The 21761-nt window shown below is 36.4% G+C and overlaps 36 non-coding genes across 36 annotated transcripts; all 36 read left to right on the top strand.

Annotated features, from left to right (window-relative positions):
• Nucleotides 1–345: 345 nt before the first annotated feature.
• trnaq-uug lies at nucleotides 346–417 on the top strand. Its single transcript has one exon. It is a non-coding gene; the product is annotated as a tRNA-Gln (tRNA).
• A 520-nt stretch (nucleotides 418–937) lies between these two features.
• Nucleotides 938–1009, top strand: trnaq-uug. Its single transcript has one exon. It is a non-coding gene; the product is annotated as a tRNA-Gln (tRNA).
• A 316-nt stretch (nucleotides 1010–1325) lies between these two features.
• Nucleotides 1326–1408, top strand: trnal-cag. The gene has a single exon. It is a non-coding gene; the product is annotated as a tRNA-Leu (tRNA).
• Nucleotides 1409–1988: 580 nt separating this feature from the next.
• On the top strand, nucleotides 1989–2060 carry trnaq-cug. Its single transcript has one exon. It is a non-coding gene; the product is annotated as a tRNA-Gln (tRNA).
• A 740-nt stretch (nucleotides 2061–2800) lies between these two features.
• Nucleotides 2801–2872, top strand: trnaq-uug. The gene has a single exon. It is a non-coding gene; the product is annotated as a tRNA-Gln (tRNA).
• A 520-nt stretch (nucleotides 2873–3392) lies between these two features.
• Nucleotides 3393–3464, top strand: trnaq-uug. The gene has a single exon. It is a non-coding gene; the product is annotated as a tRNA-Gln (tRNA).
• A 316-nt stretch (nucleotides 3465–3780) lies between these two features.
• Nucleotides 3781–3863, top strand: trnal-cag. Its single transcript has one exon. It is a non-coding gene; the product is annotated as a tRNA-Leu (tRNA).
• Nucleotides 3864–4443: 580 nt separating this feature from the next.
• On the top strand, nucleotides 4444–4515 carry trnaq-cug. Its single transcript has one exon. It is a non-coding gene; the product is annotated as a tRNA-Gln (tRNA).
• A 740-nt stretch (nucleotides 4516–5255) lies between these two features.
• Nucleotides 5256–5327, top strand: trnaq-uug. Its single transcript has one exon. It is a non-coding gene; the product is annotated as a tRNA-Gln (tRNA).
• Nucleotides 5328–5847: 520 nt separating this feature from the next.
• trnaq-uug lies at nucleotides 5848–5919 on the top strand. The gene has a single exon. It is a non-coding gene; the product is annotated as a tRNA-Gln (tRNA).
• A 316-nt stretch (nucleotides 5920–6235) lies between these two features.
• Nucleotides 6236–6318, top strand: trnal-cag. The gene has a single exon. It is a non-coding gene; the product is annotated as a tRNA-Leu (tRNA).
• Nucleotides 6319–6898: 580 nt separating this feature from the next.
• Nucleotides 6899–6969, top strand: trnaq-cug. The gene has a single exon. It is a non-coding gene; the product is annotated as a tRNA-Gln (tRNA).
• A 742-nt stretch (nucleotides 6970–7711) lies between these two features.
• trnaq-uug lies at nucleotides 7712–7783 on the top strand. Its single transcript has one exon. It is a non-coding gene; the product is annotated as a tRNA-Gln (tRNA).
• Nucleotides 7784–8303: 520 nt separating this feature from the next.
• trnaq-uug lies at nucleotides 8304–8375 on the top strand. The gene has a single exon. It is a non-coding gene; the product is annotated as a tRNA-Gln (tRNA).
• Nucleotides 8376–8691: 316 nt separating this feature from the next.
• Nucleotides 8692–8774, top strand: trnal-cag. The gene has a single exon. It is a non-coding gene; the product is annotated as a tRNA-Leu (tRNA).
• A 580-nt stretch (nucleotides 8775–9354) lies between these two features.
• Nucleotides 9355–9426, top strand: trnaq-cug. Its single transcript has one exon. It is a non-coding gene; the product is annotated as a tRNA-Gln (tRNA).
• A 738-nt stretch (nucleotides 9427–10164) lies between these two features.
• Nucleotides 10165–10236, top strand: trnaq-uug. The gene has a single exon. It is a non-coding gene; the product is annotated as a tRNA-Gln (tRNA).
• A 520-nt stretch (nucleotides 10237–10756) lies between these two features.
• trnaq-uug lies at nucleotides 10757–10828 on the top strand. The gene has a single exon. It is a non-coding gene; the product is annotated as a tRNA-Gln (tRNA).
• A 316-nt stretch (nucleotides 10829–11144) lies between these two features.
• trnal-cag lies at nucleotides 11145–11227 on the top strand. The gene has a single exon. It is a non-coding gene; the product is annotated as a tRNA-Leu (tRNA).
• A 580-nt stretch (nucleotides 11228–11807) lies between these two features.
• Nucleotides 11808–11878, top strand: trnaq-cug. The gene has a single exon. It is a non-coding gene; the product is annotated as a tRNA-Gln (tRNA).
• Nucleotides 11879–12616: 738 nt separating this feature from the next.
• Nucleotides 12617–12688, top strand: trnaq-uug. Its single transcript has one exon. It is a non-coding gene; the product is annotated as a tRNA-Gln (tRNA).
• Nucleotides 12689–13208: 520 nt separating this feature from the next.
• trnaq-uug lies at nucleotides 13209–13280 on the top strand. The gene has a single exon. It is a non-coding gene; the product is annotated as a tRNA-Gln (tRNA).
• Nucleotides 13281–13596: 316 nt separating this feature from the next.
• trnal-cag lies at nucleotides 13597–13679 on the top strand. The gene has a single exon. It is a non-coding gene; the product is annotated as a tRNA-Leu (tRNA).
• Nucleotides 13680–14259: 580 nt separating this feature from the next.
• trnaq-cug lies at nucleotides 14260–14330 on the top strand. The gene has a single exon. It is a non-coding gene; the product is annotated as a tRNA-Gln (tRNA).
• A 740-nt stretch (nucleotides 14331–15070) lies between these two features.
• On the top strand, nucleotides 15071–15142 carry trnaq-uug. Its single transcript has one exon. It is a non-coding gene; the product is annotated as a tRNA-Gln (tRNA).
• Nucleotides 15143–15662: 520 nt separating this feature from the next.
• On the top strand, nucleotides 15663–15734 carry trnaq-uug. Its single transcript has one exon. It is a non-coding gene; the product is annotated as a tRNA-Gln (tRNA).
• Nucleotides 15735–16050: 316 nt separating this feature from the next.
• On the top strand, nucleotides 16051–16133 carry trnal-cag. Its single transcript has one exon. It is a non-coding gene; the product is annotated as a tRNA-Leu (tRNA).
• A 580-nt stretch (nucleotides 16134–16713) lies between these two features.
• trnaq-cug lies at nucleotides 16714–16785 on the top strand. Its single transcript has one exon. It is a non-coding gene; the product is annotated as a tRNA-Gln (tRNA).
• A 738-nt stretch (nucleotides 16786–17523) lies between these two features.
• On the top strand, nucleotides 17524–17595 carry trnaq-uug. The gene has a single exon. It is a non-coding gene; the product is annotated as a tRNA-Gln (tRNA).
• A 520-nt stretch (nucleotides 17596–18115) lies between these two features.
• On the top strand, nucleotides 18116–18187 carry trnaq-uug. The gene has a single exon. It is a non-coding gene; the product is annotated as a tRNA-Gln (tRNA).
• Nucleotides 18188–18503: 316 nt separating this feature from the next.
• On the top strand, nucleotides 18504–18586 carry trnal-cag. The gene has a single exon. It is a non-coding gene; the product is annotated as a tRNA-Leu (tRNA).
• Nucleotides 18587–19166: 580 nt separating this feature from the next.
• On the top strand, nucleotides 19167–19238 carry trnaq-cug. Its single transcript has one exon. It is a non-coding gene; the product is annotated as a tRNA-Gln (tRNA).
• A 738-nt stretch (nucleotides 19239–19976) lies between these two features.
• trnaq-uug lies at nucleotides 19977–20048 on the top strand. The gene has a single exon. It is a non-coding gene; the product is annotated as a tRNA-Gln (tRNA).
• A 520-nt stretch (nucleotides 20049–20568) lies between these two features.
• Nucleotides 20569–20640, top strand: trnaq-uug. The gene has a single exon. It is a non-coding gene; the product is annotated as a tRNA-Gln (tRNA).
• A 316-nt stretch (nucleotides 20641–20956) lies between these two features.
• Nucleotides 20957–21039, top strand: trnal-cag. Its single transcript has one exon. It is a non-coding gene; the product is annotated as a tRNA-Leu (tRNA).
• Nucleotides 21040–21619: 580 nt separating this feature from the next.
• On the top strand, nucleotides 21620–21691 carry trnaq-cug. Its single transcript has one exon. It is a non-coding gene; the product is annotated as a tRNA-Gln (tRNA).
• The last annotated feature ends 70 nt before the right edge of the window (nucleotides 21692–21761 follow it).

Here is a 21761-nt window from a genome sequence, read left to right as displayed (position 1 = left end):
TGTTAGAAGCTGTCATAACGGTAGTGAAATATGAAGCTTTATCTGTAGAAGAAGCCAGTGTGGTTGGAACTGTTATCATGACCCGGCACAGAGTGAAATATGAAAAGCAGCAATTATCATTCCTATTTCCTCATGGATCATCAATAGGACTCTGCTGTTTCAAGGCAGATTATGTGACAAAAAAGCAAAACACTGTGACAGAAAAAACCAACACAATGACATTTCTATGTAACACTCAAATTAACTGTGTTTGTCAGAAGAAGAACAGAGAGAGGAGTGTGACGCAGAAAACAGGCACCCAATTTAAAACTTTGGTTTTACTATAAAAGGTCAAAATTCATAAACGGTGCCATGGTGTAATGGTTAGCACTCTGGACTTTGAATCCAGCGATCCGAGTTCAAATCTCGGTGGGACCTGTAGTTTAATTCGATATTCTCACCAATTGGATTGGGTTGGCCGTTAGTTTCAGGAAAACCCAATGAAAACAAAGATTGACATATTAAGCTGCTAGACTGCTTCATCATGTACATATCAAACAAACTATGTTCTATTCTGGAAAATACATAAAACAACAAGACGCAAAACTAATCAAAGTAAATACTGCAAACTATGGGGAGTGTGGGAATCGAACCGGCTACCTTGTGGTTACAGGACATTATCCACTTTGTGTGGCATGTAAAATAGTCTAAAAACACGTATTGTGAGATGCTGGTACACAAAAATGTTTGTAAACAAATCTCTCCCTCCCTCCATGTGGCTCAAGTAAATATCCTGATAACAGAGATTACAAGATATGATATGATTTTATATTGTTTTGATTTTGTCTGGACTTCATTTCGGTTTGTCAGAAGAAGAACAGAGAGAGGAGTGTGACGCAGAAAACAGGCACCCAATTTAAAACTTTGGTTTTACTATGAACGCTCAAATTTCATACAAGGTGCCATGGTGTAATGGTTAGCACTCTGGACTTTGAATCCAGCGATCCAAGTTCAAATCTCGGTGGGACCTGTAGTTTAATTTGATATTCTCACCAATTGGATTGGATTGGCTGTTAGTTTCATTGGATTGGATGTTAGTTTCAGGAAAACCCAATGAAAACAAAGATTGACATATTAAGCTGCTACACTCACTACACATGCTTCATCATGTACATATCAAACAAACTATTTTCTATTCTGGAAAATACATAAAACAACAAGACGCAAAACTGATCACAGCAAAAGAAACAGAAATACTTTCTTAGGTTTGGTTCTGGTGAGCAAACAATGGCCTCTTGTGGTAAATATCTATTATTCCAAAAAGTGTTATGAACAGGATCCGTCTAGTCAGGATGGCCGAGCGGTCTAAGGCGCTGCGTTCAGGTCGCAGTCTCCCCTGGAGGCGTGGGTTCGAATCCCACTTCTGACATCAAATATTTTCACAGCTGAAGACAGAAGTAAAGCAGTCTGTTATCTCTAAAGTAGGAAACTGTTACCATTGCTACCGACGAAAATGAGTCATGTATGAATAAAGTAGGAATACACAATACAATTATAAATGTTGAAATACATATATTCCTCTCTAATTGTCAGAATTTACCTCATTACAATTCAGAAATGTGTTTGTACACAAAGAGCAATTTATTATTTTATTGATAACTTGGGCTAAAATATTGATTATCAGGCCATAAAGAAATGCGATTTAAAGTCAGATTCAGCTAACGTAAGCTACGTTAGTTACACTAACCGTGGCCAGCTAAATGTCGCTTTGTCAAAACATTATTGTGAGACGTTGGTCCACAAAAATGTTTGTAAAAAAATCTCTCCCTCTCTCCCTGTGGTTCAAGTAAGTATCCTAATAAAAGAGATTACAAAATATGACATGATTTTATATTGTATTGTATTATATTGTTTTGATTTTGTCTGGACTTCATTTCGGTTTGTCAGAAGAAGAACCGAGAGCCAATTTAAAACTTTGGTTTTACTATGAAAGGTCAAATTTTACGGAAGGTGCCATGGTGTAATGGTTAGCACTCTGGACTCTGAATCCAGCGATCCGAGTTCAAATCTCGGTGGGACCTGTATTTTAATTTGATATTCTCACCAATTGGATTTGATTGGCTGTTTTTTCATTGGGTTGGCGGTTAGTTTCAGGAGAACCCAATGAAAACAACGATTGACATATTAAGCTGCAACACTCACTACACATGCTTCATCATGTACATATCAAACAACCTATGTTATAACTATATTATTACTCTTATTTGTATACATTTTATCCATCCATATAATTTGTTTGCCATACTTGTGTACTTTTAACTTTTTTGTTTTTAGAAAACTTTTTGATGTCTGATGCCTAAAATATATATATATATATATATCTGTCCTATACTGTTACTTATGGAACGTTGTTTGCTGTTCATTTTAACTGGCACAGTATTTTATGGGGTCCCTCTTCACATGTTTGTCTTGTACATGTTAGAAGCTGTCATAACGGTAGTGAAATATGAAGCTTTATCTGTAGAAGAAGCCAGTGTGGTTGGAACTGTTATCATGACCCGGCACAGAGTGAAATATGAAAAGCAGCAATTATCATTCCTATTTCCTCATGGATCATCAATAGGACTCTGCTGTTTCAAGGCAGATTATGTGACAAAAAAGCAAAACACTGTGACAGAAAAAACCAACACAATGACATTTCTATGTAACACTCAAATTAACTGTGTTTGTCAGAAGAAGAACAGAGAGAGGAGTGTGACGCAGAAAACAGGCACCCAATTTAAAACTTTGGTTTTACTATAAAAGGTCAAAATTCATAAACGGTGCCATGGTGTAATGGTTAGCACTCTGGACTTTGAATCCAGCGATCCGAGTTCAAATCTCGGTGGGACCTGTAGTTTAATTCGATATTCTCACCAATTGGATTGGGTTGGCCGTTAGTTTCAGGAAAACCCAATGAAAACAAAGATTGACATATTAAGCTGCTAGACTGCTTCATCATGTACATATCAAACAAACTATGTTCTATTCTGGAAAATACATAAAACAACAAGACGCAAAACTAATCAAAGTAAATACTGCAAACTATGGGGAGTGTGGGAATCGAACCGGCTACCTTGTGGTTACAGGACATTATCCACTTTGTGTGGCATGTAAAATAGTCTAAAAACACGTATTGTGAGATGCTGGTACACAAAAATGTTTGTAAACAAATCTCTCCCTCCCTCCATGTGGCTCAAGTAAATATCCTGATAACAGAGATTACAAGATATGATATGATTTTATATTGTTTTGATTTTGTCTGGACTTCATTTCGGTTTGTCAGAAGAAGAACAGAGAGAGGAGTGTGACGCAGAAAACAGGCACCCAATTTAAAACTTTGGTTTTACTATGAACGCTCAAATTTCATACAAGGTGCCATGGTGTAATGGTTAGCACTCTGGACTTTGAATCCAGCGATCCAAGTTCAAATCTCGGTGGGACCTGTAGTTTAATTTGATATTCTCACCAATTGGATTGGATTGGCTGTTAGTTTCATTGGATTGGATGTTAGTTTCAGGAAAACCCAATGAAAACAAAGATTGACATATTAAGCTGCTACACTCACTACACATGCTTCATCATGTACATATCAAACAAACTATTTTCTATTCTGGAAAATACATAAAACAACAAGACGCAAAACTGATCACAGCAAAAGAAACAGAAATACTTTCTTAGGTTTGGTTCTGGTGAGCAAACAATGGCCTCTTGTGGTAAATATCTATTATTCCAAAAAGTGTTATGAACAGGATCCGTCTAGTCAGGATGGCCGAGCGGTCTAAGGCGCTGCGTTCAGGTCGCAGTCTCCCCTGGAGGCGTGGGTTCGAATCCCACTTCTGACATCAAATATTTTCACAGCTGAAGACAGAAGTAAAGCAGTCTGTTATCTCTAAAGTAGGAAACTGTTACCATTGCTACCGACGAAAATGAGTCATGTATGAATAAAGTAGGAATACACAATACAATTATAAATGTTGAAATACATATATTCCTCTCTAATTGTCAGAATTTACCTCATTACAATTCAGAAATGTGTTTGTACACAAAGAGCAATTTATTATTTTATTGATAACTTGGGCTAAAATATTGATTATCAGGCCATAAAGAAATGCGATTTAAAGTCAGATTCAGCTAACGTAAGCTACGTTAGTTACACTAACCGTGGCCAGCTAAATGTCGCTTTGTCAAAACATTATTGTGAGACGTTGGTCCACAAAAATGTTTGTAAAAAAATCTCTCCCTCTCTCCCTGTGGTTCAAGTAAGTATCCTAATAAAAGAGATTACAAAATATGACATGATTTTATATTGTATTGTATTATATTGTTTTGATTTTGTCTGGACTTCATTTCGGTTTGTCAGAAGAAGAACCGAGAGCCAATTTAAAACTTTGGTTTTACTATGAAAGGTCAAATTTTACGGAAGGTGCCATGGTGTAATGGTTAGCACTCTGGACTCTGAATCCAGCGATCCGAGTTCAAATCTCGGTGGGACCTGTATTTTAATTTGATATTCTCACCAATTGGATTTGATTGGCTGTTTTTTCATTGGGTTGGCGGTTAGTTTCAGGAGAACCCAATGAAAACAACGATTGACATATTAAGCTGCAACACTCACTACACATGCTTCATCATGTACATATCAAACAACCTATGTTATAACTATATTATTACTCTTATTTGTATACATTTTATCCATCCATATAATTTGTTTGCCATACTTGTGTACTTTTAACTTTTTTGTTTTTAGAAAACTTTTTGATGTCTGATGCCTAAAATATATATATATATATATATCTGTCCTATACTGTTACTTATGGAACGTTGTTTGCTGTTCATTTTAACTGGCACAGTATTTTATGGGGTCCCTCTTCACATGTTTGTCTTGTACATGTTAGAAGCTGTCATAACGGTAGTGAAATATGAAGCTTTATCTGTAGAAGAAGCCAGTGTGGTTGGAACTGTTATCATGACCCGGCACAGAGTGAAATATGAAAAGCAGCAATTATCATTCCTATTTCCTCATGGATCATCAATAGGACTCTGCTGTTTCAAGGCAGATTATGTGACAAAAAAGCAAAACACTGTGACAGAAAAAACCAACACAATGACATTTCTATGTAACACTCAAATTAACTGTGTTTGTCAGAAGAAGAACAGAGAGAGGAGTGTGACGCAGAAAACAGGCACCCAATTTAAAACTTTGGTTTTACTATAAAAGGTCAAAATTCATAAACGGTGCCATGGTGTAATGGTTAGCACTCTGGACTTTGAATCCAGCGATCCGAGTTCAAATCTCGGTGGGACCTGTAGTTTAATTCGATATTCTCACCAATTGGATTGGGTTGGCCGTTAGTTTCAGGAAAACCCAATGAAAACAAAGATTGACATATTAAGCTGCTAGACTGCTTCATCATGTACATATCAAACAAACTATGTTCTATTCTGGAAAATACATAAAACAACAAGACGCAAAACTAATCAAAGTAAATACTGCAAACTATGGGGAGTGTGGGAATCGAACCGGCTACCTTGTGGTTACAGGACATTATCCACTTTGTGTGGCATGTAAAATAGTCTAAAAACACGTATTGTGAGATGCTGGTACACAAAAATGTTTGTAAACAAATCTCTCCCTCCCTCCATGTGGCTCAAGTAAATATCCTGATAACAGAGATTACAAGATATGATATGATTTTATATTGTTTTGATTTTGTCTGGACTTCATTTCGGTTTGTCAGAAGAAGAACAGAGAGAGGAGTGTGACGCAGAAAACAGGCACCCAATTTAAAACTTTGGTTTTACTATGAACGCTCAAATTTCATACAAGGTGCCATGGTGTAATGGTTAGCACTCTGGACTTTGAATCCAGCGATCCAAGTTCAAATCTCGGTGGGACCTGTAGTTTAATTTGATATTCTCACCAATTGGATTGGATTGGCTGTTAGTTTCATTGGATTGGATGTTAGTTTCAGGAAAACCCAATGAAAACAAAGATTGACATATTAAGCTGCTACACTCACTACACATGCTTCATCATGTACATATCAAACAAACTATTTTCTATTCTGGAAAATACATAAAACAACAAGACGCAAAACTGATCACAGCAAAAGAAACAGAAATACTTTCTTAGGTTTGGTTCTGGTGAGCAAACAATGGCCTCTTGTGGTAAATATCTATTATTCCAAAAAGTGTTATGAACAGGATCCGTCTAGTCAGGATGGCCGAGCGGTCTAAGGCGCTGCGTTCAGGTCGCAGTCTCCCCTGGAGGCGTGGGTTCGAATCCCACTTCTGACATCAAATATTTTCACAGCTGAAGACAGAAGTAAAGCAGTCTGTTATCTCTAAAGTAGGAAACTGTTACCATTGCTACCGACGAAAATGAGTCATGTATGAATAAAGTAGGAATACACAATACAATTATAAATGTTGAAATACATATATTCCTCTCTAATTGTCAGAATTTACCTCATTACAATTCAGAAATGTGTTTGTACACAAAGAGCAATTTATTATTTTATTGATAACTTGGGCTAAAATATTGATTATCAGGCCATAAAGAAATGCGATTTAAAGTCAGATTCAGCTAACGTAAGCTACGTTAGTTACACTAACCGTGGCCAGCTAAATGTCGCTTTGTCAAAACATTATTGTGAGACGTTGGTCCACAAAAATGTTTGTAAAAAAATCTCTCCCTCTCTCCCTGTGGTTCAAGTAAGTATCCTAATAAAAGAGATTACAAAATATGACATGATTTTATATTGTATTGTATTATATTGTTTTGATTTTGTCTGGACTTCATTTCGGTTTGTCAGAAGAAGAACCGAGAGCCAATTTAAAACTTTGGTTTTACTATGAAAGGTCAAATTTTACGGAAGGTGCCATGGTGTAATGGTTAGCACTCTGGACTCTGAATCCAGCGACCGAGTTCAAATCTCGGTGGGACCTGTATTTTAATTTGATATTCTCACCAATTGGATTTGATTGGCTGTTTTTTCATTGGGTTGGCGGTTAGTTTCAGGAGAACCCAATGAAAACAACGATTGACATATTAAGCTGCAACACTCACTACACATGCTTCATCATGTACATATCAAACAACCTATGTTATAACTATATTATTACTCTTATTTGTATACATTTTATCCATCCATATAATTTGTTTGCCATACTTGTGTACTTTTAACTTTTTTGTTTTTAGAAAACTTTTTGATGTCTGATGCCTAAAATATATATATATATATATATATCTGTCCTATACTGTTACTTATGGAACGTTGTTTGCTGTTCATTTTAACTGGCACAGTATTTTATGGGGTCCCTCTTCACATGTTTGTCTTGTACATGTTAGAAGCTGTCATAACGGTAGTGAAATATGAAGCTTTATCTGTAGAAGAAGCCAGTGTGGTTGGAACTGTTATCATGACCCGGCACAGAGTGAAATATGAAAAGCAGCAATTATCATTCCTATTTCCTCATGGATCATCAATAGGACTCTGCTGTTTCAAGGCAGATTATGTGACAAAAAAGCAAAACACTGTGACAGAAAAAACCAACACAATGACATTTCTATGTAACACTCAAATTAACTGTGTTTGTCAGAAGAAGAACAGAGAGAGGAGTGTGACGCAGAAAACAGGCACCCAATTTAAAACTTTGGTTTTACTATAAAAGGTCAAAATTCATAAACGGTGCCATGGTGTAATGGTTAGCACTCTGGACTTTGAATCCAGCGATCCGAGTTCAAATCTCGGTGGGACCTGTAGTTTAATTCGATATTCTCACCAATTGGATTGGGTTGGCCGTTAGTTTCAGGAAAACCCAATGAAAACAAAGATTGACATATTAAGCTGCTAGACTGCTTCATCATGTACATATCAAACAAACTATGTTCTATTCTGGAAAATACATAAAACAACAAGACGCAAAACTAATCAAAGTAAATACTGCAAACTATGGGGAGTGTGGGAATCGAACCGGCTACCTTGTGGTTACAGGACATTATCCACTTTGTGTGGCATGTAAAATAGTCTAAAAACACGTATTGTGAGATGCTGGTACACAAAAATGTTTGTAAACAAATCTCTCCCTCCCTCCATGTGGCTCAAGTAAATATCCTGATAACAGAGATTACAAGATATGATATGATTTTATATTGTTTTGATTTTGTCTGGACTTCATTTCGGTTTGTCAGAAGAAGAACAGAGAGAGGAGTGTGACGCAGAAAACAGGCACCCAATTTAAAACTTTGGTTTTACTATGAACGCTCAAATTTCATACAAGGTGCCATGGTGTAATGGTTAGCACTCTGGACTTTGAATCCAGCGATCCAAGTTCAAATCTCGGTGGGACCTGTAGTTTAATTTGATATTCTCACCAATTGGATTGGATTGGCTGTTAGTTTCATTGGATTGGATGTTAGTTTCAGGAAAACCCAATGAAAACAAAGATTGACATATTAAGCTGCTACACTCACTACACATGCTTCATCATGTACATATCAAACAAACTATTTTCTATTCTGGAAAATACATAAAACAACAAGACGCAAAACTGATCACAGCAAAAGAAACAGAAATACTTTCTTAGGTTTGGTTCTGGTGAGCAAACAATGGCCTCTTGTGGTAAATATCTATTATTCCAAAAAGTGTTATGAACAGGATCCGTCTAGTCAGGATGGCCGAGCGGTCTAAGGCGCTGCGTTCAGGTCGCAGTCTCCCCTGGAGGCGTGGGTTCGAATCCCACTTCTGACATCAAATATTTTCACAGCTGAAGACAGAAGTAAAGCAGTCTGTTATCTCTAAAGTACGAAACTGTTACCATTGCTACCGACGAAAATGAGTCATGTATGAATAAAGTAGGAATACACAATACAATTATAAATGTTGAAATACATATATTCCTCTCTAATTGTCAGAATTTACCTCATTACAATTCAGAAATGTGTTTGTACACAAAGAGCAATTTATTATTTTATTGATAACTTGGGCTAAAATATTGATTATCAGGCCATAAAGAAATGCGATTTAAAGTCAGATTCAGCTAACGTAAGCTACGTTAGTTACACTAACCGTGGCCAGCTAAATGTCGCTTTGTCAAAACATTATTGTGAGACGTTGGTCCACAAAAATGTTTGTAAAAAAATCTCTCCCTCTCTCCCTGTGGTTCAAGTAAGTATCCTAATAAAAGAGATTACAAAATATGACATGATTTTATATTGTATTGTATTATATTGTTTTGATTTTGTCTGGACTTCATTTCGGTTTGTCAGAAGAAGAACCGAGAGCCAATTTAAAACTTTGGTTTTACTATGAAAGGTCAAATTTTACGGAAGGTGCCATGGTGTAATGGTTAGCACTCTGGACTCTGAATCCAGCGATCCGAGTTCAAATCTCGGTGGGACCTGTATTTTAATTTGATATTCTCACCAATTGGATTTGATTGGCTGTTTTTTCATTGGGTTGGCGGTTAGTTTCAGGAGAACCCAATGAAAACAACGATTGACATATTAAGCTGCAACACTCACTACACATGCTTCATCATGTACATATCAAACAACCTATGTTATAACTATATTATTACTCTTATTTGTATACATTTTATCCATCCATATAATTTGTTTGCCATACTTGTGTACTTTTAACTTTTTTGTTTTTAGAAAACTTTTTGATGTCTGATGCCTAAAATATATATATATATATATCTGTCCTATACTGTTACTTATGGAACGTTGTTTGCTGTTCATTTTAACTGGCACAGTATTTTATGGGGTCCCTCTTCACATGTTTGTCTTGTACATGTTAGAAGCTGTCATAACGGTAGTGAAATATGAAGCTTTATCTGTAGAAGAAGCCAGTGTGGTTGGAACTGTTATCATGACCCGGCACAGAGTGAAATATGAAAAGCAGCAATTATCATTCCTATTTCCTCATGGATCATCAATAGGACTCTGCTGTTTCAAGGCAGATTATGTGACAAAAAAGCAAAACACTGTGACAGAAAAAACCAACACAATGACATTTCTATGTAACACTCAAATTAACTGTGTTTGTCAGAAGAAGAACAGAGAGAGGAGTGTGACGCAGAAAACAGGCACCCAATTTAAAACTTTGGTTTTACTATAAAAGGTCAAAATTCATAAACGGTGCCATGGTGTAATGGTTAGCACTCTGGACTTTGAATCCAGCGATCCGAGTTCAAATCTCGGTGGGACCTGTAGTTTAATTCGATATTCTCACCAATTGGATTGGGTTGGCCGTTAGTTTCAGGAAAACCCAATGAAAACAAAGATTGACATATTAAGCTGCTAGACTGCTTCATCATGTACATATCAAACAAACTATGTTCTATTCTGGAAAATACATAAAACAACAAGACGCAAAACTAATCAAAGTAAATACTGCAAACTATGGGGAGTGTGGGAATCGAACCGGCTACCTTGTGGTTACAGGACATTATCCACTTTGTGTGGCATGTAAAATAGTCTAAAAACACGTATTGTGAGATGCTGGTACACAAAAATGTTTGTAAACAAATCTCTCCCTCCCTCCATGTGGCTCAAGTAAATATCCTGATAACAGAGATTACAAGATATGATATGATTTTATATTGTTTTGATTTTGTCTGGACTTCATTTCGGTTTGTCAGAAGAAGAACAGAGAGAGGAGTGTGACGCAGAAAACAGGCACCCAATTTAAAACTTTGGTTTTACTATGAACGCTCAAATTTCATACAAGGTGCCATGGTGTAATGGTTAGCACTCTGGACTTTGAATCCAGCGATCCAAGTTCAAATCTCGGTGGGACCTGTAGTTTAATTTGATATTCTCACCAATTGGATTGGATTGGCTGTTAGTTTCATTGGATTGGATGTTAGTTTCAGGAAAACCCAATGAAAACAAAGATTGACATATTAAGCTGCTACACTCACTACACATGCTTCATCATGTACATATCAAACAAACTATTTTCTATTCTGGAAAATACATAAAACAACAAGACGCAAAACTGATCACAGCAAAAGAAACAGAAATACTTTCTTAGGTTTGGTTCTGGTGAGCAAACAATGGCCTCTTGTGGTAAATATCTATTATTCCAAAAAGTGTTATGAACAGGATCCGTCTAGTCAGGATGGCCGAGCGGTCTAAGGCGCTGCGTTCAGGTCGCAGTCTCCCCTGGAGGCGTGGGTTCGAATCCCACTTCTGACATCAAATATTTTCACAGCTGAAGACAGAAGTAAAGCAGTCTGTTATCTCTAAAGTACGAAACTGTTACCATTGCTACCGACGAAAATGAGTCATGTATGAATAAAGTAGGAATACACAATACAATTATAAATGTTGAAATACATATATTCCTCTCTAATTGTCAGAATTTACCTCATTACAATTCAGAAATGTGTTTGTACACAAAGAGCAATTTATTATTTTATTGATAACTTGGGCTAAAATATTGATTATCAGGCCATAAAGAAATGCGATTTAAAGTCAGATTCAGCTAACGTAAGCTACGTTAGTTACACTAACCGTGGCCAGCTAAATGTCGCTTTGTCAAAACATTATTGTGAGACGTTGGTCCACAAAAATGTTTGTAAAAAAATCTCTCCCTCTCTCCCTGTGGTTCAAGTAAGTATCCTAATAAAAGAGATTACAAAATATGACATGATTTTATATTGTATTGTATTATATTGTTTTGATTTTGTCTGGACTTCATTTCGGTTTGTCAGAAGAAGAACCGAGAGCCAATTTAAAACTTTGGTTTTACTATGAAAGGTCAAATTTTACGGAAGGTGCCATGGTGTAATGGTTAGCACTCTGGACTCTGAATCCAGCGACCGAGTTCAAATCTCGGTGGGACCTGTATTTTAATTTGATATTCTCACCAATTGGATTTGATTGGCTGTTTTTTCATTGGGTTGGCGGTTAGTTTCAGGAGAACCCAATGAAAACAACGATTGACATATTAAGCTGCAACACTCACTACACATGCTTCATCATGTACATATCAAACAACCTATGTTATAACTATATTATTACTCTTATTTGTATACATTTTATCCATCCATATAATTTGTTTGCCATACTTGTGTACTTTTAACTTTTTTGTTTTTAGAAAACTTTTTGATGTCTGATGCCTAAAATATATATATATATATATCTGTCCTATACTGTTACTTATGGAACGTTGTTTGCTGTTCATTTTAACTGGCACAGTATTTTATGGGGTCCCTCTTCACATGTTTGTCTTGTACATGTTAGAAGCTGTCATAACGGTAGTGAAATATGAAGCTTTATCTGTAGAAGAAGCCAGTGTGGTTGGAACTGTTATCATGACCCGGCACAGAGTGAAATATGAAAAGCAGCAATTATCATTCCTATTTCCTCATGGATCATCAATAGGACTCTGCTGTTTCAAGGCAGATTATGTGACAAAAAAGCAAAACACTGTGACAGAAAAAACCAACACAATGACATTTCTATGTAACACTCAAATTAACTGTGTTTGTCAGAAGAAGAACAGAGAGAGGAGTGTGACGCAGAAAACAGGCACCCAATTTAAAACTTTGGTTTTACTATAAAAGGTCAAAATTCATAAACGGTGCCATGGTGTAATGGTTAGCACTCTGGACTTTGAATCCAGCGATCCGAGTTCAAATCTCGGTGGGACCTGTAGTTTAATTCGATATTCTCACCAATTGGATTGGGTTGGCCGTTAGTTTCAGGAAAACCCAATGAAAACAAAGATTGACATATTAAGCTGCTAGACTGCTTCATCATGTACATATCAAACAAACTATGTTCTATTCTGGAAAATACATAAAACAACAAGACGCAAAACTAATCAAAGTAAATACTGCAAACTATGGGGAGTGTGGGAATCGAACCGGCTACCTTGTGGTTACAGGACATTATCCACTTTGTGTGGCATGTAAAATAGTCTAAAAACACGTATTGTGAGATGCTGGTACACAAAAATGTTTGTAAACAAATCTCTCCCTCCCTCCCTGTGGTTCAAGTAAATATCCTGATAACAGAGATTACAAGATATGATATGATTTTATATTGTTTTGATTTTGTCTGGACTTCATTTCGGTTTGTCAGAAGAAGAACAGAGAGAGGAGTGTGACGCAGAAAACAGGCACCCAATTTAAAACTTTGGTTTTACTATGAACGCTCAAATTTCATACAAGGTGCCATGGTGTAATGGTTAGCACTCTGGACTTTGAATCCAGCGATCCAAGTTCAAATCTCGGTGGGACCTGTAGTTTAATTTGATATTCTCACCAATTGGATTGGATTGGCTGTTAGTTTCATTGGATTGGATGTTAGTTTCAGGAAAACCCAATGAAAACAAAGATTGACATATTAAGCTGCTACACTCACTACACATGCTTCATCATGTACATATCAAACAAACTATTTTCTATTCTGGAAAATACATAAAACAACAAGACGCAAAACTGATCACAGCAAAAGAAACAGAAATACTTTCTTAGGTTTGGTTCTGGTGAGCAAACAATGGCCTCTTGTGGTAAATATCTATTATTCCAAAAAGTGTTATGAACAGGATCCGTCTAGTCAGGATGGCCGAGCGGTCTAAGGCGCTGCGTTCAGGTCGCAGTCTCCCCTGGAGGCGTGGGTTCGAATCCCACTTCTGACATCAAATATTTTCACAGCTGAAGACAGAAGTAAAGCAGTCTGTTATCTCTAAAGTAGGAAACTGTTACCATTGCTACCGACGAAAATGAGTCATGTATGAATAAAGTAGGAATACACAATACAATTATAAATGTTGAAATACATATATTCCTCTCTAATTGTCAGAATTTACCTCATTACAATTCAGAAATGTGTTTGTACACAAAGAGCAATTTATTATTTTATTGATAACTTGGGCTAAAATATTGATTATCAGGCCATAAAGAAATGCGATTTAAAGTCAGATTCAGCTAACGTAAGCTACGTTAGTTACACTAACCGTGGCCAGCTAAATGTCGCTTTGTCAAAACATTATTGTGAGACGTTGGTCCACAAAAATGTTTGTAAAAAAATCTCTCCCTCTCTCCCTGTGGTTCAAGTAAGTATCCTAATAAAAGAGATTACAAAATATGACATGATTTTATATTGTATTGTATTATATTGTTTTGATTTTGTCTGGACTTCATTTCGGTTTGTCAGAAGAAGAACCGAGAGCCAATTTAAAACTTTGGTTTTACTATGAAAGGTCAAATTTTACGGAAGGTGCCATGGTGTAATGGTTAGCACTCTGGACTCTGAATCCAGCGACCGAGTTCAAATCTCGGTGGGACCTGTATTTTAATTTGATATTCTCACCAATTGGATTTGATTGGCTGTTTTTTCATTGGGTTGGCGGTTAGTTTCAGGAGAACCCAATGAAAACAACGATTGACATATTAAGCTGCAACACTCACTACACATGCTTCATCATGTACATATCAAACAACCTATGTTATAACTATATTATTACTCTTATTTGTATACATTTTATCCATCCATATAATTTGTTTGCCATACTTGTGTACTTTTAACTTTTTTGTTTTTAGAAAACTTTTTGATGTCTGATGCCTAAAATATATATATATATATATATCTGTCCTATACTGTTACTTATGGAACGTTGTTTGCTGTTCATTTTAACTGGCACAGTATTTTATGGGGTCCCTCTTCACATGTTTGTCTTGTACATGTTAGAAGCTGTCATAACGGTAGTGAAATATGAAGCTTTATCTGTAGAAGAAGCCAGTGTGGTTGGAACTGTTATCATGACCCGGCACAGAGTGAAATATGAAAAGCAGCAATTATCATTCCTATTTCCTCATGGATCATCAATAGGACTCTGCTGTTTCAAGGCAGATTATGTGACAAAAAAGCAAAACACTGTGACAGAAAAAACCAACACAATGACATTTCTATGTAACACTCAAATTAACTGTGTTTGTCAGAAGAAGAACAGAGAGAGGAGTGTGACGCAGAAAACAGGCACCCAATTTAAAACTTTGGTTTTACTATAAAAGGTCAAAATTCATAAACGGTGCCATGGTGTAATGGTTAGCACTCTGGACTTTGAATCCAGCGATCCGAGTTCAAATCTCGGTGGGACCTGTAGTTTAATTCGATATTCTCACCAATTGGATTGGGTTGGCCGTTAGTTTCAGGAAAACCCAATGAAAACAAAGATTGACATATTAAGCTGCTAGACTGCTTCATCATGTACATATCAAACAAACTATGTTCTATTCTGGAAAATACATAAAACAACAAGACGCAAAACTAATCAAAGTAAATACTGCAAACTATGGGGAGTGTGGGAATCGAACCGGCTACCTTGTGGTTACAGGACATTATCCACTTTGTGTGGCATGTAAAATAGTCTAAAAACACGTATTGTGAGATGCTGGTACACAAAAATGTTTGTAAACAAATCTCTCCCTCCCTCCATGTGGCTCAAGTAAATATCCTGATAACAGAGATTACAAGATATGATATGATTTTATATTGTTTTGATTTTGTCTGGACTTCATTTCGGTTTGTCAGAAGAAGAACAGAGAGAGGAGTGTGACGCAGAAAACAGGCACCCAATTTAAAACTTTGGTTTTACTATGAACGCTCAAATTTCATACAAGGTGCCATGGTGTAATGGTTAGCACTCTGGACTTTGAATCCAGCGATCCAAGTTCAAATCTCGGTGGGACCTGTAGTTTAATTTGATATTCTCACCAATTGGATTGGATTGGCTGTTAGTTTCATTGGATTGGATGTTAGTTTCAGGAAAACCCAATGAAAACAAAGATTGACATATTAAGCTGCTACACTCACTACACATGCTTCATCATGTACATATCAAACAAACTATTTTCTATTCTGGAAAATACATAAAACAACAAGACGCAAAACTGATCACAGCAAAAGAAACAGAAATACTTTCTTAGGTTTGGTTCTGGTGAGCAAACAATGGCCTCTTGTGGTAAATATCTATTATTCCAAAAAGTGTTATGAACAGGATCCGTCTAGTCAGGATGGCCGAGCGGTCTAAGGCGCTGCGTTCAGGTCGCAGTCTCCCCTGGAGGCGTGGGTTCGAATCCCACTTCTGACATCAAATATTTTCACAGCTGAAGACAGAAGTAAAGCAGTCTGTTATCTCTAAAGTAGGAAACTGTTACCATTGCTACCGACGAAAATGAGTCATGTATGAATAAAGTAGGAATACACAATACAATTATAAATGTTGAAATACATATATTCCTCTCTAATTGTCAGAATTTACCTCATTACAATTCAGAAATGTGTTTGTACACAAAGAGCAATTTATTATTTTATTGATAACTTGGGCTAAAATATTGATTATCAGGCCATAAAGAAATGCGATTTAAAGTCAGATTCAGCTAACGTAAGCTACGTTAGTTACACTAACCGTGGCCAGCTAAATGTCGCTTTGTCAAAACATTATTGTGAGACGTTGGTCCACAAAAATGTTTGTAAAAAAATCTCTCCCTCTCTCCCTGTGGTTCAAGTAAGTATCCTAATAAAAGAGATTACAAAATATGACATGATTTTATATTGTATTGTATTATATTGTTTTGATTTTGTCTGGACTTCATTTCGGTTTGTCAGAAGAAGAACCGAGAGCCAATTTAAAACTTTGGTTTTACTATGAAAGGTCAAATTTTACGGAAGGTGCCATGGTGTAATGGTTAGCACTCTGGACTCTGAATCCAGCGATCCGAGTTCAAATCTCGGTGGGACCTGTATTTTAATTTGATATTCTCACCAATTGGATTTGATTGGCTGTTTTTTCATTGGGTTGGTGGTTAGTTTCAGGAGAACCCAATGAAAACAACGATTGACATATTAAGCTGCAACACTCACTACACATGCTTCATCATGTACATATCAAACAACCTATGTTATAACTATATTATTACTCTTATTTGTATACATTTTATCCATCCATATAATTTGTTTGCCATACTTGTGTACTTTTAACTTTTTTGTTTTTAGAAAACTTTTTGATGTCTGATGCCTAAAATATATATATATATATATCTGTCCTATACTGTTACTTATGGAACGTTGTTTGCTGTTCATTTTAACTGGCACAGTATTTTATGGGGTCCCTCTTCACATGTTTGTCTTGTACATGTTAGAAGCTGTCATAACGGTAGTGAAATATGAAGCTTTATCTGTAGAAGAAGCCAGTGTGGTTGGAACTGTTATCATGACCCGGCACAGAGTGAAATATGAAAAGCAGCAATTATCATTCCTATTTCCTCATGGATCATCAATAGGACTCTGCTGTTTCAAGGCAGATTATGTGACAAAAAAGCAAAACACTGTGACAGAAAAAACCAACACAATGACATTTCTATGTAACACTCAAATTAACTGTGTTTGTCAGAAGAAGAACAGAGAGAGGAGTGTGACGCAGAAAACAGGCACCCAATTTAAAACTTTGGTTTTACTATAAAAGGTCAAAATTCATAAACGGTGCCATGGTGTAATGGTTAGCACTCTGGACTTTGAATCCAGCGATCCGAGTTCAAATCTCGGTGGGACCTGTAGTTTAATTCGATATTCTCACCAATTGGATTGGGTTGGCCGTTAGTTTCAGGAAAACCCAATGAAAACAAAGATTGACATATTAAGCTGCTAGACTGCTTCATCATGTACATATCAAACAAACTATGTTCTATTCTGGAAAATACATAAAACAACAAGACGCAAAACTAATCAAAGTAAATACTGCAAACTATGGGGAGTGTGGGAATCGAACCGGCTACCTTGTGGTTACAGGACATTATCCACTTTGTGTGGCATGTAAAATAGTCTAAAAACATGTATTGTGAGATGCTGGTACACAAAAATGTTTGTAAACAAATCTCTCCCTCCCTCCATGTGGCTCAAGTAAATATCCTGATAACAGAGATTACAAGATATGATATGATTTTATATTGTTTTGATTTTGTCTGGACTTCATTTCGGTTTGTCAGAAGAAGAACAGAGAGAGGAGTGTGACGCAGAAAACAGGCACCCAATTTAAAACTTTGGTTTTACTATGAACGCTCAAATTTCATACAAGGTGCCATGGTGTAATGGTTAGCACTCTGGACTTTGAATCCAGCGATCCAAGTTCAAATCTCGGTGGGACCTGTAGTTTAATTTGATATTCTCACCAATTGGATTGGATTGGCTGTTAGTTTCATTGGATTGGATGTTAGTTTCAGGAAAACCCAATGAAAACAAAGATTGACATATTAAGCTGCTACACTCACTACACATGCTTCATCATGTACATATCAAACAAACTATTTTCTATTCTGGAAAATACATAAAACAACAAGACGCAAAACTGATCACAGCAAAAGAAACAGAAATACTTTCTTAGGTTTGGTTCTGGTGAGCAAACAATGGCCTCTTGTGGTAAATATCTATTATTCCAAAAAGTGTTATGAACAGGATCCGTCTAGTCAGGATGGCCGAGCGGTCTAAGGCGCTGCGTTCAGGTCGCAGTCTCCCCTGGAGGCGTGGGTTCGAATCCCACTTCTGACATCAAATATTTTCACAGCTGAAGACAGAAGTAAAGCAGTCTGTTATCTCTAAAGTAGGAAACTGTTACCATTGCTACCGACGAAAATGAGTCATGTATGAATAAAGTAGGAATACACAATACAATTATAAATGTTGAAATACATATATTCCTCTCTAATTGTCAGAATTTACCTCATTACAATTCAGAAATGTGTTTGTACACAAAGAGCAATTTATTATTTTATTGATAACTTGGGCTAAAATATTGATTATCAGGCCATAAAGAAATGCGATTTAAAGTCAGATTCAGCTAACGTAAGCTACGTTAGTTACACTAACCGTGGCCAGCTAAATGTCGCTTTGTCAAAACATTATTGTGAGACGTTGGTCCACAAAAATGTTTGTAAAAAAATCTCTCCCTCTCTCCCTGTGGTTCAAGTAAGTATCCTAATAAAAGAGATTACAAAATATGACATGATTTTATATTGTATTGTATTATATTGTTTTGATTTTGTCTGGACTTCATTTCGGTTTGTCAGAAGAAGAACCGAGAGCCAATTTAAAACTTTGGTTTTACTATGAAAGGTCAAATTTTACGGAAGGTGCCATGGTGTAATGGTTAGCACTCTGGACTCTGAATCCAGCGATCCGAGTTCAAATCTCGGTGGGACCTGTATTTTAATTTGATATTCTCACCAATTGGATTTGATTGGCTGTTTTTTCATTGGGTTGGCGGTTAGTTTCAGGAGAACCCAATGAAAACAACGATTGACATATTAAGCTGCAACACTCACTACACATGCTTCATCATGTACATATCAAACAACCTATGTTATAACTATATTATTACTCTTATTTGTATACATTTTATCCATCCATATAATTTGTTTGCCATACTTGTGTACTTTTAACTTTTTTGTTTTTAGAAAACTTTTTGATGTCTGATGCCTAAAATATATATATATATATATCTGTCCTATACTGTTACTTATGGAACGTTGTTTGCTGTTCATTTTAACTGGCACAGTATTTTATGGGGTCCCTCTTCACATGTTTGTCTTGTACATGTTAGAAGCTGTCATAACGGTAGTGAAATATGAAGCTTTATCTGTAGAAGAAGCCAGTGTGGTTGGAACTGTTATCATGACCCGGCACAGAGTGAAATATGAAAAGCAGCAATTATCATTCCTATTTCCTCATGGATCATCAATAGGACTCTGCTGTTTCAAGGCAGATTATGTGACAAAAAAGCAAAACACTGTGACAGAAAAAACCAACACAATGACATTTCTATGTAACACTCAAATTAACTGTGTTTGTCAGAAGAAGAACAGAGAGAGGAGTGTGACGCAGAAAACAGGCACCCAATTTAAAACTTTGGTTTTACTATAAAAGGTCAAAATTCATAAACGGTGCCATGGTGTAATGGTTAGCACTCTGGACTTTGAATCCAGCGATCCGAGTTCAAATCTCGGTGGGACCTGTAGTTTAATTCGATATTCTCACCAATTGGATTGGGTTGGCCGTTAGTTTCAGGAAAACCCAATGAAAACAAAGATTGACATATTAAGCTGCTAGACTGCTTCATCATGTACATATCAAACAAACTATGTTCTATTCTGGAAAATACATAAAACAACAAGACGCAAAACTAATCAAAGTAAATACTGCAAACTATGGGGAGTGTGGGAATCGAACCGGCTACCTTGTGGTTACAGGACATTATCCACTTTGTGTGGCATGTAAAATAGTCTAAAAACACGTATTGTGAGATGCTGGTACACAAAAATGTTTGTAAACAAATCTCTCCCTCCCTCCATGTGGCTCAAGTAAATATCCTGATAACAGAGATTACAAGATATGATATGATTTTATATTGTTTTGATTTTGTCTGGACTTCATTTCGGTTTGTCAGAAGAAGAACAGAGAGAGGAGTGTGACGCAGAAAACAGGCACCCAATTTAAAACTTTGGTTTTACTATGAACGCTCAAATTTCATACAAGGTGCCATGGTGTAATGGTTAGCACTCTGGACTTTGAATCCAGCGATCCAAGTTCAAATCTCGGTGGGACCTGTAGTTTAATTTGATATTCTCACCAATTGGATTGGATTGGCTGTTAGTTTCATTGGATTGGATGTTAGTTTCAGGAAAACCCAATGAAAACAAAGATTGACATATTAAGCTGCTACACTCACTACACATGCTTCATCATGTACATATCAAACAAACTATTTTCTATTCTGGAAAATACATAAAACAACAAGACGCAAAACTGATCACAGCAAAAGAAACAGAAATACTTTCTTAGGTTTGGTTCTGGTGAGCAAACAATGGCCTCTTGTGGTAAATATCTATTATTCCAAAAAGTGTTATGAACAGGATCCGTCTAGTCAGGATGGCCGAGCGGTCTAAGGCGCTGCGTTCAGGTCGCAGTCTCCCCTGGAGGCGTGGGTTCGAATCCCACTTCTGACATCAAATATTTTCACAGCTGAAGACAGAAGTAAAGCAGTCTGTTATCTCTAAAGTAGGAAACTGTTACCATTGCTACCGACGAAAATGAGTCATGTATGAATAAAGTAGGAATACACAATACAATTATAAATGTTGAAATACATATATTCCTCTCTAATTGTCAGAATTTACCTCATTACAATTCAGAAATGTGTTTGTACACAAAGAGCAATTTATTATTTTATTGATAACTTGGGCTAAAATATTGATTATCAGGCCATAAAGAAATGCGATTTAAAGTCAGATTCAGCTAACGTAAGCTACGTTAGTTACACTAACCGTGGCCAGCTAAATGTCGCTTTGTCAAAACATTATTGTGAGACGTTGGTCCACAAAAATGTTTGTAAAAAAATCTCTCCCTCTCTCCCTGTGGTTCAAGTAAGTATCCTAATAAAAGAGATTACAAAATATGACATGATTTTATATTGTATTGTATTATATTGTTTTGATTTTGTCTGGACTTCATTTCGGTTTGTCAGAAGAAGAACCGAGAGCCAATTTAAAACTTTGGTTTTACTATGAAAGGTCAAATTTTACGGAAGGTGCCATGGTGTAATGGTTAGCACTCTGGACTCTGAATCCAGCGATCCGAGTTCAAATCTCGGTGGGACCTGTATTTTAATTTGATATTCTCACCAATTGGATTTGATTGGCTGTTTTTTCATTGGGTTGGCGGTTAGTTT

Source organism: Cyclopterus lumpus, chromosome 23, assembly GCF_009769545.1.
Source record: "Cyclopterus lumpus isolate fCycLum1 chromosome 23, fCycLum1.pri, whole genome shotgun sequence".
Lineage (NCBI taxonomy): Eukaryota > Metazoa > Chordata > Actinopteri > Perciformes > Cyclopteridae > Cyclopterus > Cyclopterus lumpus.
The sequence above is the reverse complement of the archived record's forward strand: the minus strand, read 5'-3'. Positions and strand labels throughout refer to the sequence as shown.